At 41.8% G+C, this 16213-nt stretch overlaps 1 protein-coding gene across 17 annotated transcripts in view; it reads right to left on the bottom strand.

Annotated features, from left to right (window-relative positions):
- Positions 1–16213, bottom strand: part of FANK1 (fibronectin type III and ankyrin repeat domains 1) — a 129352-nt gene that overhangs the window by 88824 nt on the left and 24315 nt on the right. For 4 of the 17 annotated variants that reach the window (XM_078346734.1, XM_078346732.1, XM_035269432.3 and 1 more), the window contains one exon: positions 13731–13843. The exons of the other annotated variants lie outside the window; for them this stretch is intronic. The gene's annotated coding sequence lies outside the window, so the exon portion shown is untranslated. The remainder of the gene's footprint in view (positions 1–13730; positions 13844–16213) is intronic. 17 annotated transcript variants of the gene reach the window in all.

The raw sequence follows: 16213 nt of genomic DNA, 5'->3' as shown, positions 1-16213 counted from the left end.
AGCAGGGGTTGGGGAGGATGGGGAGGGATAACACCAGGAGAAATACCAAATGTAGGTGATGGCGGGGACGAAGGAGTGGAGATGGAGGATGTGCACATGTACCCCAGAAACCAAAATACAATTAAAAAAAAAAGTGGGCTAAGGATATGAATAGACAATTCTCAAAAGATGATATACAGATGGTCAACAACCATATGAGAAAATGCTCAACACTCATGATCAGGTAAATGCAAATCAAAACCACAATGTGATACCATCTACCCCTGCAAGAAAGACCATAATAAAAAAAATCAAACAGTAGATGTGACATGGATGCAATGAACAGGGAACACTTCTGCACTGCTGGTGGGAATGTAAACTAGTACAGCCACTATGGAAAACAGTATGGAGATTCCTGAAATAACTAAAAGTAGGTCCGGTCGTGGTGGCTCACGCCTGTAATCCCAGCATTTTGGGAGGCCAAGGTCAGCAGATCACCTGAGGTCAGGAGTTCGAGACCAGCCTGACCAACATGGAGAAACCCCACCTCTACTGAAAAAACAAAATTAGCCAGGTATGGTGGCGCATGCCTGTAATCCCAGCTACTCCGGAGGCTGAAGCAGGAGAATCACTTGAACCCAGGAGACGGAGGTTGTGGTGAGCCAAGATTGCGCCATTGCACTTCAGCCTGGGCAACAGAAACAAAACTCTGTCTTAAAAAAAAAAAAAAAAAAAAAAAAAAAGGAGAACTAAGAGTAGAACCACCTTTTGATCCAGCAATTCCACTACTGGGTATCTCCCTAGAAGAAAAGTCATTATAGGAAAAAGATACTTGCACACGTTTATAGCAGCACAATTCACAATTGCAAAATTGTGGAACCAACGCAAATGACCATCAATCAATGAGTGGATAAACTGTGGTATATTTATATGACAGAATACTACTCAGCTATAAAAAGGAATGAATTAACAGAATTTGTGGTGACATGGATGGGATTGGAGACTGTTATTCTACGTGAAGTAACTCAGAAATGGAAAAGCAAACATTGTATGTTCTCACTGATATGTGGGAGCTACACTATGAAGATGTGAAGGCATAGGAATGACACAATGGACTCCTCCTTTCCTCCCTTCCTCCCTTCCTACAAAAAAAAAAAGATCTGGCCACGAAACTGGGTTGTTGAGTGCGCTGTTGAGTTTTCTGTACATAAAAATAATTAAAACAATACAAATTTTCCTTAAAAAAAAAAAAACAGTGGGTTTGGACTGCTTGCCTGTCACATTAGGGTCACAGAGAGCAGTTTCAATAGAAAGCCAAGGGATGATTGAGGTATGCAGTTTTATGGGGCTTTTACCATGCCACAATACCGCACCCATGACTCTCCATCTGTGAGAAAGACACACTGCAGTGGCAGGAAACACAAAGAGAACGTGAAAGATGACTATCAGAAATGGATGGAAGAGCAGGCTCAGCCCAATTGACAGAACTACGGCTACATTTCAACAAGAAAAGACACCTCCTACTCCATTCTCTGCGCCTCCTTCTGCAGGGGAATGACACCACCTCCCCCCAGTCTTCTGGGTCCTCCTCGCCCTGGAACGATGCCAGCACACCATATGGGGGGACCCTCCCGTGATGCCAATGAAGGGCCCTCCTCCTCCAGGGATGATGTCAGTAGGACCTGCTCCTGGAATGAGACCACCCATGGGAGGCCACATGCCAGTGATGCCCTGGCCCCCAATGATGAGACCTCCTGCTCATCCCATGATGGTGCCCACTCAGCCCAGACTCAAGCATAAGGAGAGAGGGGAGGCCTCATTATATCAGTTTTGTATTACCTGTTCTGCTTCCCAAGAGATCATGCTGCTGTGATGTGGTTTTCTAAACGGTATAAGGAAGACTTGCTCCCCAGTCCTATCAAAGAGAGTAGTTTTGGAGGGGAGAGGTGGGGCAAAAAAGACGCAGTTTTCATTTGTATTGGGAAATGTGAAAATCAAATTGTCAACTCTTTTAGTTAAAAAAATAAAAATAGGCTGTGCGCGGTGGCTCATGCCTGTAATCCCAGCACTTTGGTAGACCCAGGAGGGCAGATCACAAGAACAAGAGATCAAGACCATCCTGGCAAACATATTGAAACCCCCTCTCTACTAAAAAGAAAAAAATACAAAAATTAGTTGGGCGTGGTGGCACACACCTGTAGTCCCAGCTACTTGGGAGGCTGAGGCAGGAAAATTGCTTGAACCTGGGAGGTTGAGGTTGCGGTGAGCAGAGATTGCGCCATTGCACTCCAGCCTGGGTAACAAGAGTGAAACTCCATCTCAAGAAAAAAAGAACACAGGTAACCCAATACAAACTGAAGCAAGAGACTTGAGCAGGCCCTTTCCCAAAGAGAATAGTTACATGACCAATATTAAAACATGAGAAGATGCCCTTCCCTAATTAGGCATTACGGAAATTTACATTACAAACACCGTGAGATACTACCACACATCTACCAGAAAGACTCAGTTTTTAAAAGCTGACAAGATATAAAGCATCTGGAGTGACAGGCGTGTTTAAACAAAAGCAACTCCATCTTAAAAGGGAGCTGGGTAAAATGAGGCTGCATTCCCAGACAGTTAGGCATTCTTAGTTATAGGAGGAAATAGGAGGTCAGCACAAGGTCATGAAGACCTTGCTGATAAAACAGTTTGCAGCAAGGAAGCCGCCTAAAACCCACCAAAACGAAGATGGTGGCAAGAGTAACCTCCCGTCATCCTCACTGCTACAAATGCCATGGCGATGTCAGGAAGTTACCCTACACGGTCTAAAAAAGAGACATCAACAATCCACCCTTTGTTTGGCATATTATCAAATAACCACAAAAATGGGCAACCGGCAGCCCTTGTGGCTGCTCTGTGTATAGAATAACTGTTCTTTTATTCTTTCGCTTTCTTAATAAACTTGCTTTAACTTTATGGACTCGCCCTGAAATCTTCTTTGCAAGAGATCTAAGAACGCTCTCATGGAGTCTGGATCGGGACCCCTTTTCCTGTAACACAAGAATAGGAAACTGGAACATTTGTCCACAGCTGGCAAAGTGTAAACTGATGTAGCCACTAGAAAAATTTTAGCAATCTCTCCTAAAACTGTACATATACCTCTATAAAGCACTCGCACTCTCAGATGCAGATCTAATTAAAGTACACGCACATGCACCAAAAGATAAGTACAAGAAAGTTCAGGGGCGGATGTAGTGGCTCACGCCTGTAATCCCAGTACTTTGGCATGCCAAGGTAGGCAGATAACCTGAGGTCAGGAGTTCGAGACCAGCCTGGCCAACATGGCAAAACCCCGTCTCTACCAACAAAGTACAAACAAATTAGCCAGGCATGGTGGTGGGCACCTGTAATCCCAGCTACTTGGGAGGCCGAGGCAGGGAGAATTGCTTGAACCCGGGAGGCAGAGATTGCAGAGAGCCTAGACTATGCCATTGCACTCCAGGCGACTGGAGTGCAATGGCACAGTCATTTTATAACAGTATAAAAAAATAATGCTGTCACCCATAATGGACCCAAGCTTGGAAGAACCGAATGTCAGCCACCAGCAGAACAGATAAACGTATTGTGCAGTATTAGTGAAACTGAATGCACACCACGGTGAAGAAGCTACTGCCATCGCAACACCACGGATATATCTCACAAGTCTCAAGTTGAGAAAAGAAACAGAAAAAGACCCCATTTTTAAAGCGAATAATAGGAAAACTAATCTGTAGTGTAAAAAGTCAGGATAAAAGATACCTTTTGAGAGGACGTTAAGACTAGCAACTTGGAGGAAACGGGAGAGAGGCTTCTGGGTTGCTGGTCATATCCATTTCTTATGTGCTAACTACGTGAAGATTCACTGAGTTGTACATTCATGATCTCCTCATCTGTATACCTCTTATGCCACAATAAAAAAAATTTTTTTAAGTATGAGACAAACACAATAGAGATTAAAATGTGCAGAAATTGAGGGTGGCTCACCCAAGGAGACTATTACTAAACAGACACTAAAAGAATTCAGGCAGGAAGCAAGTGATCCCAAGTGGAAGGTCTGGGATACAAGAAAAGAAGAACAGGCCCGGCGCGGTGGCTCACACCTATAATCCCAGCACTTTGGGAGGCCGAGGCAGGTGGATCATGAGGTCAAGAGATCAAGACCATCCTGGTCAACATGGTGAAACCCAGTCTCTACTAAAAATACAAAAAACAAAAAATTAGCTGGGCATGGTGGCGCGTGCCTGTAATCCCAGCTACTCGGGAGGCCGAGGCAGGAGAATTGCCTGAACCCAGGAGGCGGAGGTTGCGGTGAGCTGAGATCGCGCCATTGCACTCCAGCCTGGGTAACAAGAGCGAAACTCCGTCTCAAAAAAAAAAAAAAAAAAACAAGAAGAGCAGGAAAAAAAGATAGGTGAATACATGAATAAAACTAAACAAATATTAAACGTATAAACTGACAGAAGTAATGTCTCATGAAATAGAAAACCAATAGAAGATATCCAAGCAACTTTGATGGATTACAAGATAATTATGCTGAATAAAAACTCAATCTCAAAATATTACACAGTGTATGGTTTCACGTACATGTGTTCTTGAAATAAAGTTACAGAGATGAAGAACAGATTAGTGGTTGCCAGGGTTTAGGGAGAAAGAAACATGTTTGTGACTATAAAATGGGCAGCACAAGGGATCCATGCCTCTGATGGAACTGTTCTGTGTCTTGACGATGGTGATGGTGGTTAGGTATCTAGTCTATGTACATAAAATTTCATAGAACTGAATACACACAAAAAACTAAAGGTGCACATAAAACTGGTGAAATATGAATAAGGTACTTATGCAAGCTGCAACATCTTATGGGAGAAATGGAGTGAAGAGTATATGGGATTTCTTTATATTATTTCTTAAAACTGCCTGCAAATCTACAATTATGCCAAAATAAAAAGTTGAAAATATGCTATAGTAGCATAACTCAAGAGGAGTTTAGTGCAATGAAGGTATTCTTAAGTTCTCATATTACCCTTTACCCTGGAGGAGGATAAACTAATTTTAGACTTTTGTAACTTAAATATGTACATTTAAATTAGCATGACAGTTATTAAAATATAAACAAAGACTAACTTCCAAATGACTAGAAGAAAAAATATCCCACCAATTGAAAAGAAAGCAAGGAAGAAAAGAAACATAAGTAGGACAAAGAGAAAGTATGAAATAAAATGACACAAACACATACGCATGTACATACACACACCACCCGCTGTCTACACAGAAGCCAAGTGTGTCAGAATACAAATGCAAATGACTCAGTGATCCAGAAAAGATTCATACATTGTTAAAATCGAATTCCATACTATTTGTAAGTCATATTTTAAAAATATATACATAGAATGATTTTAAAAGGCATTAAAATACATAAGAGACGAGGTAGGCTTGCTGGCACATGCCTGCAATCCCAGCAACTCAGGAAGCACAGGTGGGAGCATCGCTTGAAATCAAGAGCTCAAGACCAGCCTGGGCAACATAGCCAAACTCTATCTCTAAAGAAATAAAAACAATTATCTGGCTGTGGTGGCACATATTGCTTGAAAGATTGAGGTAGGAGGATCTTTTGAGCCCAGGAGTTCAAGGCAGCAGTATAGTGTAAAAAAATACACACACACACACACACGTGAAAGATACACAGTACAAAGTCTCACCAAAGTTACTATAGCTGTATCATAATGTTGGAAGCATACATAAATGAAGGAAAATATTTCATTTTGATAAAAGTTCAAATTACAAAAAAAGTATATATTTTGAATCATATGCACTCAAATACAGCCTCAAAAACCAAAAAGCAAAAGTTGACAGATGAGGAGACAGACAAATTCATACTTCTAGTGGGATATTTAACATGATCTCTCAGTAAATAAACTGTGAAAGTAATGAGGGAGGATGAAGATTTAAAATCATGAGAAAGGTCAGGTGCAGTGACTCAGGCCTGTAATCCCAGCACTTTGGGAGGCCAAGATGGGTGGATAACGAGGTCAGGAGTTCAAGACCAGCCTGGTCAAGATGGTGAAACCCGTCTCTACTAAAAATATAAATAAATTAGCCAGGCTTCATGGTGGGCACCTGTAATCCCAGCTACTCGGGAGGCTGAGGCAGAGAATTGCTTAAACCTGGGAGGCAGAGTTGCAGTGAGCTGAGACGGCACCACTGCACTCCAGCCTGGGTGACAGAGACTCAATCTCAAAAAAAAAAAAAACTGTGGACAAGTTCTAAAATTAACCATATAGTCAAGTGTTAAAAGAAGTAAGAAATTTCAAAGAAAGTAGAATACAGATAATTTCTGATAACATAAGCTAAAAATAGAAAACAAGGCTAATTAGAGAAGCTACAATTTTAGAAACTTTTTTTTTTTTTTTTTGAGATGGAGTTTCACTGTTTTTACCCAGGCTGGAGTGCAATGGCACGATCTCAGCTCACCGCAACCTCTGCCTCCTGGGTTCAGGCAATTCTCCTGCCTCACCCTCCCGAGTAGCTGGAATTACAGGCACGTGACACCATGCCCAGCTAATTTTTGTATTTTTAGTAAAGACAGGGTTTCACCATGTTGACCAGGATGGTCTTGATCTCTTGACCTTGCGATCCACCCGCCTCGGCCTCCCAAAGTGCTGGGATTATAGGCGTGAGCCACCGTGACCAGCCAAAACTTTAAGTATACTTTTAAATAACCCAGAGCTAAAAGACAAAATAAGGCAAATTCATGATCAGTTCTACATATTTTAAAACGTGGGATATATAGTCATAACCATTCCTACAGGGAAATTCATAGTCCTTTTTTTTTTTTTTTTTTTTTGAGACAGGGCGCCACTCTATCCACCTGGCTGGAATATAGTGGTACTGCTGCAGAATATTAAGGAGACCGGAGAGACTAAAAGGTGAAACAGGAGGATTTTATTAAGGTGGCTACCTGCTCAGCGGATTAGCATCCCAAGGCTGAGCAAAGGGGCAAGAAAACGGGGTACTTGTACATCCAGGATGAGATGATGCAGCAGCTAACAGGTTTACAGAAGCCAGAACAAAGAACAGTTAATTAATTTGTAACATATTTTGTGATGTATGTTACATTTGAAAAATAGCATTTTGAGAAATGCATTGTACATTCTTTGGGTGTTATCTAGCCCTGTGACCTTGCAGCTGGTCAGCAAGAAAAACAGGAGTCCTGAGATGCCTGGGAACTTTGCCAAGAATGTGGGGAGAACAGATAAGATAGGTTTTACAGGGAATTTGTTACTTTCAGGCAGAGCTGGGAGTTAGGTTTTATATTAGACAGCACACAACCTAGCAAAATTTACTTTATTATATTGCAACTACAAATCATAAGGTTTTTACTATTATTGCTATTTTTTAATTCCCTTCCTCAGTACAATCTTGGCTTACTGCAGCCTCCACCTCCTGGACTCAAGTGAACCTCCTACTTCAGCCTCCCGAGTAGCTGGGACCACAGGCTCGCACCACCATGCCTGGCTAAGTTTTTCTGTTTTGGGTAGAGATAAAGTTTCACCATGTTGTCCAGGCTGGAGAAATGCATAGTCTTAAACGAGAACATTAGAAAAGAAATTGGGCCCTCTCCGACCCTCTTCCTCTCCCTTCTGATTCATTCCCTCCTCCTCTCATCTCTCCCCTGTCTCAAAAAGAAAAAAGAAACTTGGAAAAACATCAACGAACTAAGCATCAGTCAAGAAATCAGAAAAAGAACAAGTGAAACTCAACGAAAGAAAAAGGAAAAAAGAACAAAAACAAATGAAATAAAAGGAAACACACAATAGACTCAGCCAAGCTAAAACATGGGGGGGCTTTGGTTCTGAGATAGGGTTTCATTCTGTTGCCCAGGCTGAGTGTAGCAGTTCCATCACAGCTCACGACAGCCTCCGCCTACCAGGCTCAAGCAATCCTCCTGCCTTAGCCTCCCAAAGTGCTGGGGTTACAGGTATGAGCCAACATGCCCTGCTAAATCTTGGTTCTTTAAAAATATATTATGAAATTCACAGAGCTTTAGCAAGATTTATCGAGAAAAAGCAGTCAAAAAAGCAATCTTGCATTAGAGGAGGGTACTACAGATAGAAAGACTTTGAAAGAAAGTCATAACTTGCAGGCCAAGAACGATGGCTCACACCTGTAATCCCAGCACTTTGGGAGACCAAAGTGGGACATTTGCTTGAGTTCAGCAGTCTGAGATGAGCCTGGGCAACATGGGAAAACCCAATCGCTAGCAAAAATTCAAAAATCAGCTGGGCACGGTGGTACATGCCTGTGGTCCCAGCTACTCGGGAGGCTAAAGTGAGAGGATGGCTTGAGCCTGGGAGGTGGAGGCTACAGTGAGCCGTGACTGCGCCACTGCACTCCAGCCTGGGCAACAGAGTGAGACCCAGTCTCAAACAAACAAATTCATAATGTGCAATTCTGAATAACTTTATGCCAACAGACCTTAAAGCATAGATGAAAAACTTTTTTGAGACAAAGTGTATTCTGTTGCCCAGGCTGGAGTGCAGTGGCACAATCACAGCTCACTGCAGCCTTGACCTCCCAGGCTCAAACGACTCCCACTTCAGCCTCCCAACTAGCTCTGACTACAGACACCTACCACCATGCCAAGCTAATATTTTTTTGTAGAGGTGGAGTCTCACTATATTGCCCAGGCTGGTCTTGAACTCCTGGAGTCAAGTGGTCCTCGCACCTCAGCTTCCCAAAGTGCTGGGATTACAGGCGTGTGTCACCACGTCCAGTGAGATGTAAATTTCTAGGAGAAAAAAAAACATCAAAATTCGCTCAAAAAGTCGAAAAACATCTTATTAGATATATTGAATCAGTACTGAAAAAACTCCCCATAAAGAAATTTCCAGGCCCAAGAGCCTTCAACCAAAAACTTCCATTAAACGTACAAGAAAAAGAAAACAAACAAAAATCCTGCCACTAACACAAACTGAGAGAATAAAATTAGAAGCCTCCCCAGTTCATTTTACAAGGTCAAAATAAAAATAACCTTGGTATCAAAACCCAACAAGGCAAGTGCAAGAAAAAATATTTCCAGGTCATCATTATTCAACGTGGATGAGAAATTATTTTTAAGATGTACTGGCCAGGCACGGTGGTCACATTTATAATCCAAGCACTTAGGGAGGCCCAAGGGGGAGGACGCCCTGAGTTCAGGACTTTGAGACTAGCCAGGGCAACAAGGCAAAACCCCGTCTTTACCAAAAAATACAAAAATCCACTAGGCATGGCAGCATACCTATAGACCCAGCTGTTCGGGAGGTTGAAGCAGGAGGATTGCTTGAGCCTAGCAGGCTGAGGCTGCAGTGATGCCTGATCAGGCCACTGCGCTCCAGCCTGGGCGACAGTGAGACCCTGTCTCAAAACAGCAGCAAGAAGTTGTATCAACAACCTGTGATGCTGACCAAGATGGTGTATGCATGCTACAGCCTGTCATTTCCCCATCACGATTTGAAACTCTGGAGGAAATACAAATAGCAATGACCTGAGGACTCGGAAAAGTAACCAGCAGGCAGGTTGGGAAACATCAAAACCTGAAGAATTATCGGTATGGCGGTGGTGAGAGATCATGTTCTGGGTCATAAAACAAACCCTAAAGAATTAAAAGTAAGTGAATGGGCCGGGCGCGGTGGCTCACGCCTGTAATCCCAGCACTTTGGGAGGCCGAGGCGGGTGGATCACGAGATCAAGAGATTGAGACCATCCTGGTCAACGAGGTGAAACCCCGTCTCTACTAAAAATACAAAACTTAGCTGGGCATGGTGGCGTGTGCCTGTAATCCCAGCTACTCAGGAGGCTGAGGCAGGAGAATTGCTTGAACCCAGGAGGCGGAGGTTGCGGTGAGCCAGGATTGTGCCATTGCACTCCAGTCTGGTAACAACAGCGAAACTCCGTCTCAAAAAAAAAAAAAAAAAGAAAAAGAAAAAGTAAGTGAATTATGTTCTCTGATAATGACAGAATTAAACTAGGAATCTAGAACATTTCTAGAACATCCCCAAATATAAGAAGTTAAATGGTGTACGTCTAAATGACCCATGGGTCAAAGTGAGTATCTTAAGAAAAATTGGAAAACAGTTTGAATTGAATAAATATAACATCAACTTATCAAAATAAGTTCTTACAGGGCAATTTATAGTACTAAATTATATGAGAAATGAAGTATCAAATTAATGTAAGTATCTACTTTAAGTAATAAAAGAACCAATAAACTCAAATCAAGCAGAAAAGACTAAATATATAAAACTAAATCAGTAATATTTAAACAAAAACAGTAAGGGGGAAAAAAATTCAATGAAATCCAAAGCTGGTTCTTTGCAGGGGGTGGTGGGAGGTGAAAATCAATAAAATGAGTAAGACTCTAGTAGACTGACAAAGGAAGAAGAGAAAACACAAATTACCAATATGAGAAATGAAGGAATATTACAAGCCCTGCAGATACTAGGAGGCTAACAGTGGATACTCCATAACAAAACGCAAACACAACTGTATGCTTCCACATTCTACAAATTAGATAAAATAGAGCAATTTATTGAAAGACCAACTACCAAAACTCAAGAAGAAACAGACAGCTCGAATACCCTTACAGTTATTAAAGAAACGGAAGTTGGACAGCCACTTTGGAAGAAAATTTGGCAGGTTCTTATGAAGTCAAACATAAGGACCACATGACTCAGCAATCCTACCCCCAGGTATTTGCATAAGTGAAATGAAAACCTATGCTCAGACAAAAGACACTTTGTGAATGCCAATCCACTCATGATTTACCAAAAAGTGAAAATAGTCCATGTCCTCCCAATGACAAACCTAAAGCAAACCATGCAGTGTTCATACAATGGATTACTATTTGGCAATAAAAAGGAATAACTATTGATAAAGTACAGGAAAGCAGCCAGATTCAAACGTCTACATCTTGAACGATTCCATTTACACAAAATTCTGAAAGAAGCAATGCTAGAGGAACACAGATCAGTGAATGCCAGAAGTTAATTAACAATGGAAGGTTTTTCCAGAAAGGGCAAGGTAATTGCTGGAGTGATCATATAATTTTGTAATGCACCCAAAACAAACATAATAAATGGGCAGATAAGTAAAGTTCACGGATTGGAAAGTTCAATATTGTAAAGGTCTCTCGAAAATGACCTATCAGTTTAATCCCAACGGAAATTCCGACAAGTCTTGTGAAAGCTTCTACGTCAACTCTCAAATGACCAAAAACAGGTGAGATCAAAGGAGAAGCAGCAGGGAGGTCGACAGAAGTATCTTCTGACTGACGAGTGAAATCATTAGAAGGCCTGCAAAAATACAAGTGAGCCAGAATTTCTAAAGCTCCGCAAAAGAACACTAGTTAATAGACATATATAAGTATCTCCCACATTTGCTTTTAAAATATTAGAAACTGTCAGGAGGCTGAGGCAGGAGAATTGCCTGAACCCAGGAGGCGGAGGTTGCGGTGAGCCGAGATCGCGCCATTGCACTCCAGCCTGGGTAACAAGAGCAAAACTCCGTCTCAAAAAAAAAAAAAAAAAAAAAAAAATTAGAAACTGGCCGGGCACGGTGGCTCACGCCTATAAGCCCAGCACTTTGGGAGGCCGAGGCAGGTGGATCACTAGGATCAGTAGGTCAAGAGATCAAGACCATCCTGGTCAACATGGTGAAACCCTGTCTCTACTAAAAATACAAAATATTAGCTGGGCATGGTGGCGCAGCCTGTAGTCCCAGCTACTCAGGAGGCTGAGGTAGGAGAATTGCTTGAACCCAGGAGGCGGAGGTTGCAGTGAGCCGAGATAGGGCCATTGCACTCCAGTCTGGGTAACAACAGTGAAACTCCGTCTCAAAAAAAAAAAAATTAGAAACTGGGCCAGACGCAGTGGCTCATGCCTGTAATCCCAGCACTTTGGGAGGCCGAGGCGGGCGGATCACGAGGTCAGGAGATGGAGACAATCATGGCCAACATGGTAAAAACCCTGTCTCTACTCAAAAATACAAAAGAATTAGCTGGATGTGGTGGCGCGTGCCTGTAATCTCAGCTACTCGGGAGACTGAGGCACGACAATCGCTTGAACCCAGGAGGTGGAGGATGCAGTGAGCTGAGATTGCATCACTGCACTCCAGCCTGGTGACAGAGACTCCATCTCAAAAAAAGAAAAATTAGAAACTGATATTTAAAGTGATATAAACTCATCTTAAACCTTTATAAAAAGAAATTCCAATCAAGAACCTCAGCTAATTTCATAAATGGTTGTGTAAAACCAATCGTTGCTGTAAATGATGTGCTGCCCCGAGATGCAAGGATCCCAGCGGTCCCTCTGGGTCAACAGCAGCCACAGGGCCTGAGCCCAAAGTCTATGATGATTGTTTTTAACAATTTGTGTCAGTGCTACCCATAAATCACAGAGAAGCAGGAACGTGTGTGTGGCCTCCTGCCGAAAACGGTCATTTGCTCTCATTTCTAGAACTACTCCAGAAGACAGCATTAGAAGTTTCTCAATTAAGAAAAGCATTTTCAGCAAAGAAACAAAAATCTCTGTAAATGTCCTGCTTAACCAATCTAGTGAATTGTGATGAACAATATAAATTCATTTAGCCACATTATGAAAGGCTAAGTCCAAAGTCTTAGTCCAAAGTCACATCTAACTTCTAGAAGAGCTGATGTATGATCATCACAGTTGAGAAGGACTCAAAGGCCAGAAATGTCAAGGCTTGGTCTGTATCCCAAGTCCAGAAAAAAACAAAAAGCAACAAGTACAGGCCAAATGATTGCCGGTTTCTTCTGCCTCCATCGTGCTTCTTTGCTATAGCCTGAAATTACCTTTCATGTCTGACATTTGTCAGCAAGGAGACAAAAGCAGCTTCACCCAGTAAAGTAACAACAGAAAGCAGAGCCACCGAGAGTACGAGGCCGGAGTCATCTCCCGCGTCCAGGTTCTACCTCTGCATATATTACACAGGGTCTCTATGTCCTTGAACTGCAAGGAATTAATATTGATTGTAGCATTAGTAAACCTATCTTCTACTCCTCATGAAAAGTCACAGTCTTTTTTGTTTAAAGACTCCAGAATTATTATAGGCAGAAACAAATAAGGTTACACACCTACTGTTTGGTGAAGCGAAGAATCAGGAATGAGCATTCCCAAGAGAATTAATACAATTACAAAAGTAAAATCACCTAGAGCTTTGGGCTGCTTAAAAAGGCAGCCCAGACAGAAGTGCAAAATGAGAAAATAAATTCAGTGGAAAAACACTTGAAGGTATCGTGGTCAGTGGGTCCACCCCTTCCATGCACTTCACATCCTCTGGATCAAAGACTTGCTCCTTTCTCAAGGTTTTTGGTTCACATTCAACAACAGAATAGCAGCAAGCAGCATTAGCCTGAGGGCTGGCTAGTCTAATATTCTACCCAATTCAAAGAAATGATTATTTCCCTCATTTCTAAAGATCTCCCAGGTCCGTTACAAAAAAAGCAGCAGCATTCTTAGCTCCAGGAAGTGTTTTACTACTGTTTATTTCTATTTGACGTTAAACACTTCCTCAGGCCAATGCATTAGCAGTTAGCTCTTTATTGAATATTATCTGCAGCAAACAGTAGCCGACTCCTAGCTCTCTTCAGTGAATTGAATTTAAATTTATGTAATTCTCATGACTTCTATTTCATCTTGAAACCTAGTGACTCCTTCCCCTTCCTGCTGATGTACCTTCCACGTGTCTTTAGTTGGTCTCCATTCAAACACTGTCCTTTTGTTTCTTGATTACATCTTCAATTATCTTAGTTATTTCTGAGATTCTCCCCCGCAATTTCACCGACTACCTAGGGTATCAAGATTATATGAATAACATTATAAAGGCTGTAAGACTTCAAATAGCTAATCCTTCTGAACCTCAGTTTCCTCATCTATAACCAGGAATAACATTCACTGAACAAAGTTGTTCTAAAGATTAGTGAAATATATGTAACGCACTTAGCATTTAACAGGTCATCAAACGGTAAGTGATGCTTATAAAATGTCTGCATCATGGTAAAGTATATATATATATATATTTTTTTTCTTTTTGGACAAGAGTCTAGCTCTGTTGCCCAGGCTGGAGGGCAATGGTGCAATCTTGGCTCACTGCAACCTCCGCCTCCTGGGTTTGAACCATTCTCCTGCCTCAGCTTCCTGAGTAGCTGGGATAACAGGTGCCTGCCACCATGCCTGGCTAATTTTTATATTTTTAATAGAGATGGGATTTCACCAGGCTGGCCAGGCTGGTCTCAAACTCCCCACCTTAGGTGGTACACCTGCCTCCGCCTCCCAAAGTGCTGGGATTACAGAAGTGAGCCACCGTGCCCAGCCAACTTTAACCATTTGTAAGTGTACAGTTCATTGGCATTAAGTGCATTCACACTGTTGTGAAACCATCACCACCATCTATCTCCAGAATGTTTTCATCATCCCTAACTGAAACTCTGTACTCAGTAAGTAATAACTCCTCATTCCTCTCCAGCCCCTGGCAACCACCCAGCTACATTTTTTAGACAGGGCTCACTCTGTTGTCCAGTCTGAAGTATGGTGGCATGATCACAGCTCACTAAAAGCTTGAACTCCCATCAGCCTCCCCAGTAGCTGGGACTGCAGGTATGTGCCACCACACCTGACTTTTTTTTTCTTTAAAGTAGAGATGAGATCTCACTATGTTTTCTAGGCTGGTCTTGAACCCTTGGGCTGAAATGATCCTCCCTCCCTATCCTTCCAAGATTTTGGGATTACAAGCATGAGACACTGAGCCTGGATACCATTCTACCTTGTTTCTATGAATTTGACTGATCTAGGTACCTCATGTAAGTGGAATCATTATGTAAGGAAGGAAAAATATTTTTCTTCTACCCTTCTAATTTCTCAGCTGGGGCTCTTGTACCAAAAGACGGATTAACAAGAGAAAAACATACAAATTTACTTAAATTTGACATGACACAGAAAAAACTTTTTTCTGGAAGTAACTTGATATAACTAGGAGCCTTTTTTTAAAAACAAATGAAGACCTGAAGAAACAGTTAAATATTTCATTTAATTTTTATATTAGGTTTGTCAAAAGGCTAAATTACAAGTTAGGTTTTATATGAAATTTGTCAAGACTACAACAAATTTATAGAATTGGTTTTTATTCATGATTCATGAACCAGGGCACCTTCCATTCTACACAATAGAATGAGAGCTCCCACTGGTCACCAGCAGAGCCACAGGGTTTATAAGGCGAAAACAAGGAAACAGAATAGAAAAACCTGATTGGTTAACATCAAGTTACTTCATTTACTTTTTTGTAATGGTTACAGGGGACTTCCTTCTTACTCTGATTCAAGTAGACTGGAATCTCATGTTTTCAGGAAAAACTGGTCTGTTTTGGGATCTGTCTGCTTCCCTAAGGTTTCAGTTTGATGACGCAGCATTTAGCATAAATAACTCCGATTTGGTTTGGTCTGATCTGTTGGGGTGTAGTGCAGGAGCTCAGCCGAAAAGAATGACCTCCCATAATTTTTGCTTAGCAGTTTGAGGAATAGTGGAGAGAAGCAGAAAATGTGAGAGGACAAGAATGGGTGGGAACTAAGTGTAAACTGGGAGAAAGAGCAAAACCTTTCCCTCAGATTCCCCCGGCATTAGCTTCAGAGGGAAGGATGCTCCTTCCTTCAGGAACAGGCCCTCTCACCCAAGGGCCTTGTGACCTGCATCAGAGAAGGGGGTGGGAAGGTCAGAGAGCCCTTCCTGCTATTTCTCACATTCCTTCAGCTTCAAACGTTCACTATGCCAAGTGCCTGCCTTGGAGTAGTGTATCAAGAACCTAATCCCATCAAATACCTGTTCTTTGGTGACTGGCTTGTTTCGCTTGGCATAACATCTCCCAGGTTTATTCATGGTACAGCATGTGACAGAACTTCCTTCCTCTAAGGCCCAATAGTATTCTACTTTGTATATATAGTATATAGACATCATATTTTATTTATCCATCTGCAAATAGACACTTGGCTTGCTTCCACCATTTGGCTATTATGGATAATACAAATGGTATATTTTAACTACAGATTTTTTAAACTATACCAAATAGACAATCAAAAGAATTTATTGGCTGGGCAAGGTGGCTCACACCTATAATCCCAGCATTTTAGGAGGCCCAGGCGGGTGGATCACCAGGAGATTGAGACCAT

This window comes from Callithrix jacchus, chromosome 12 (genome assembly GCF_049354715.1).
Source record: "Callithrix jacchus isolate 240 chromosome 12, calJac240_pri, whole genome shotgun sequence".
In the NCBI taxonomy this organism is placed as follows: Eukaryota; Metazoa; Chordata; class Mammalia; order Primates; family Cebidae; genus Callithrix; species Callithrix jacchus.
This window is presented reverse-complemented; position numbering and strand designations above follow the sequence as displayed.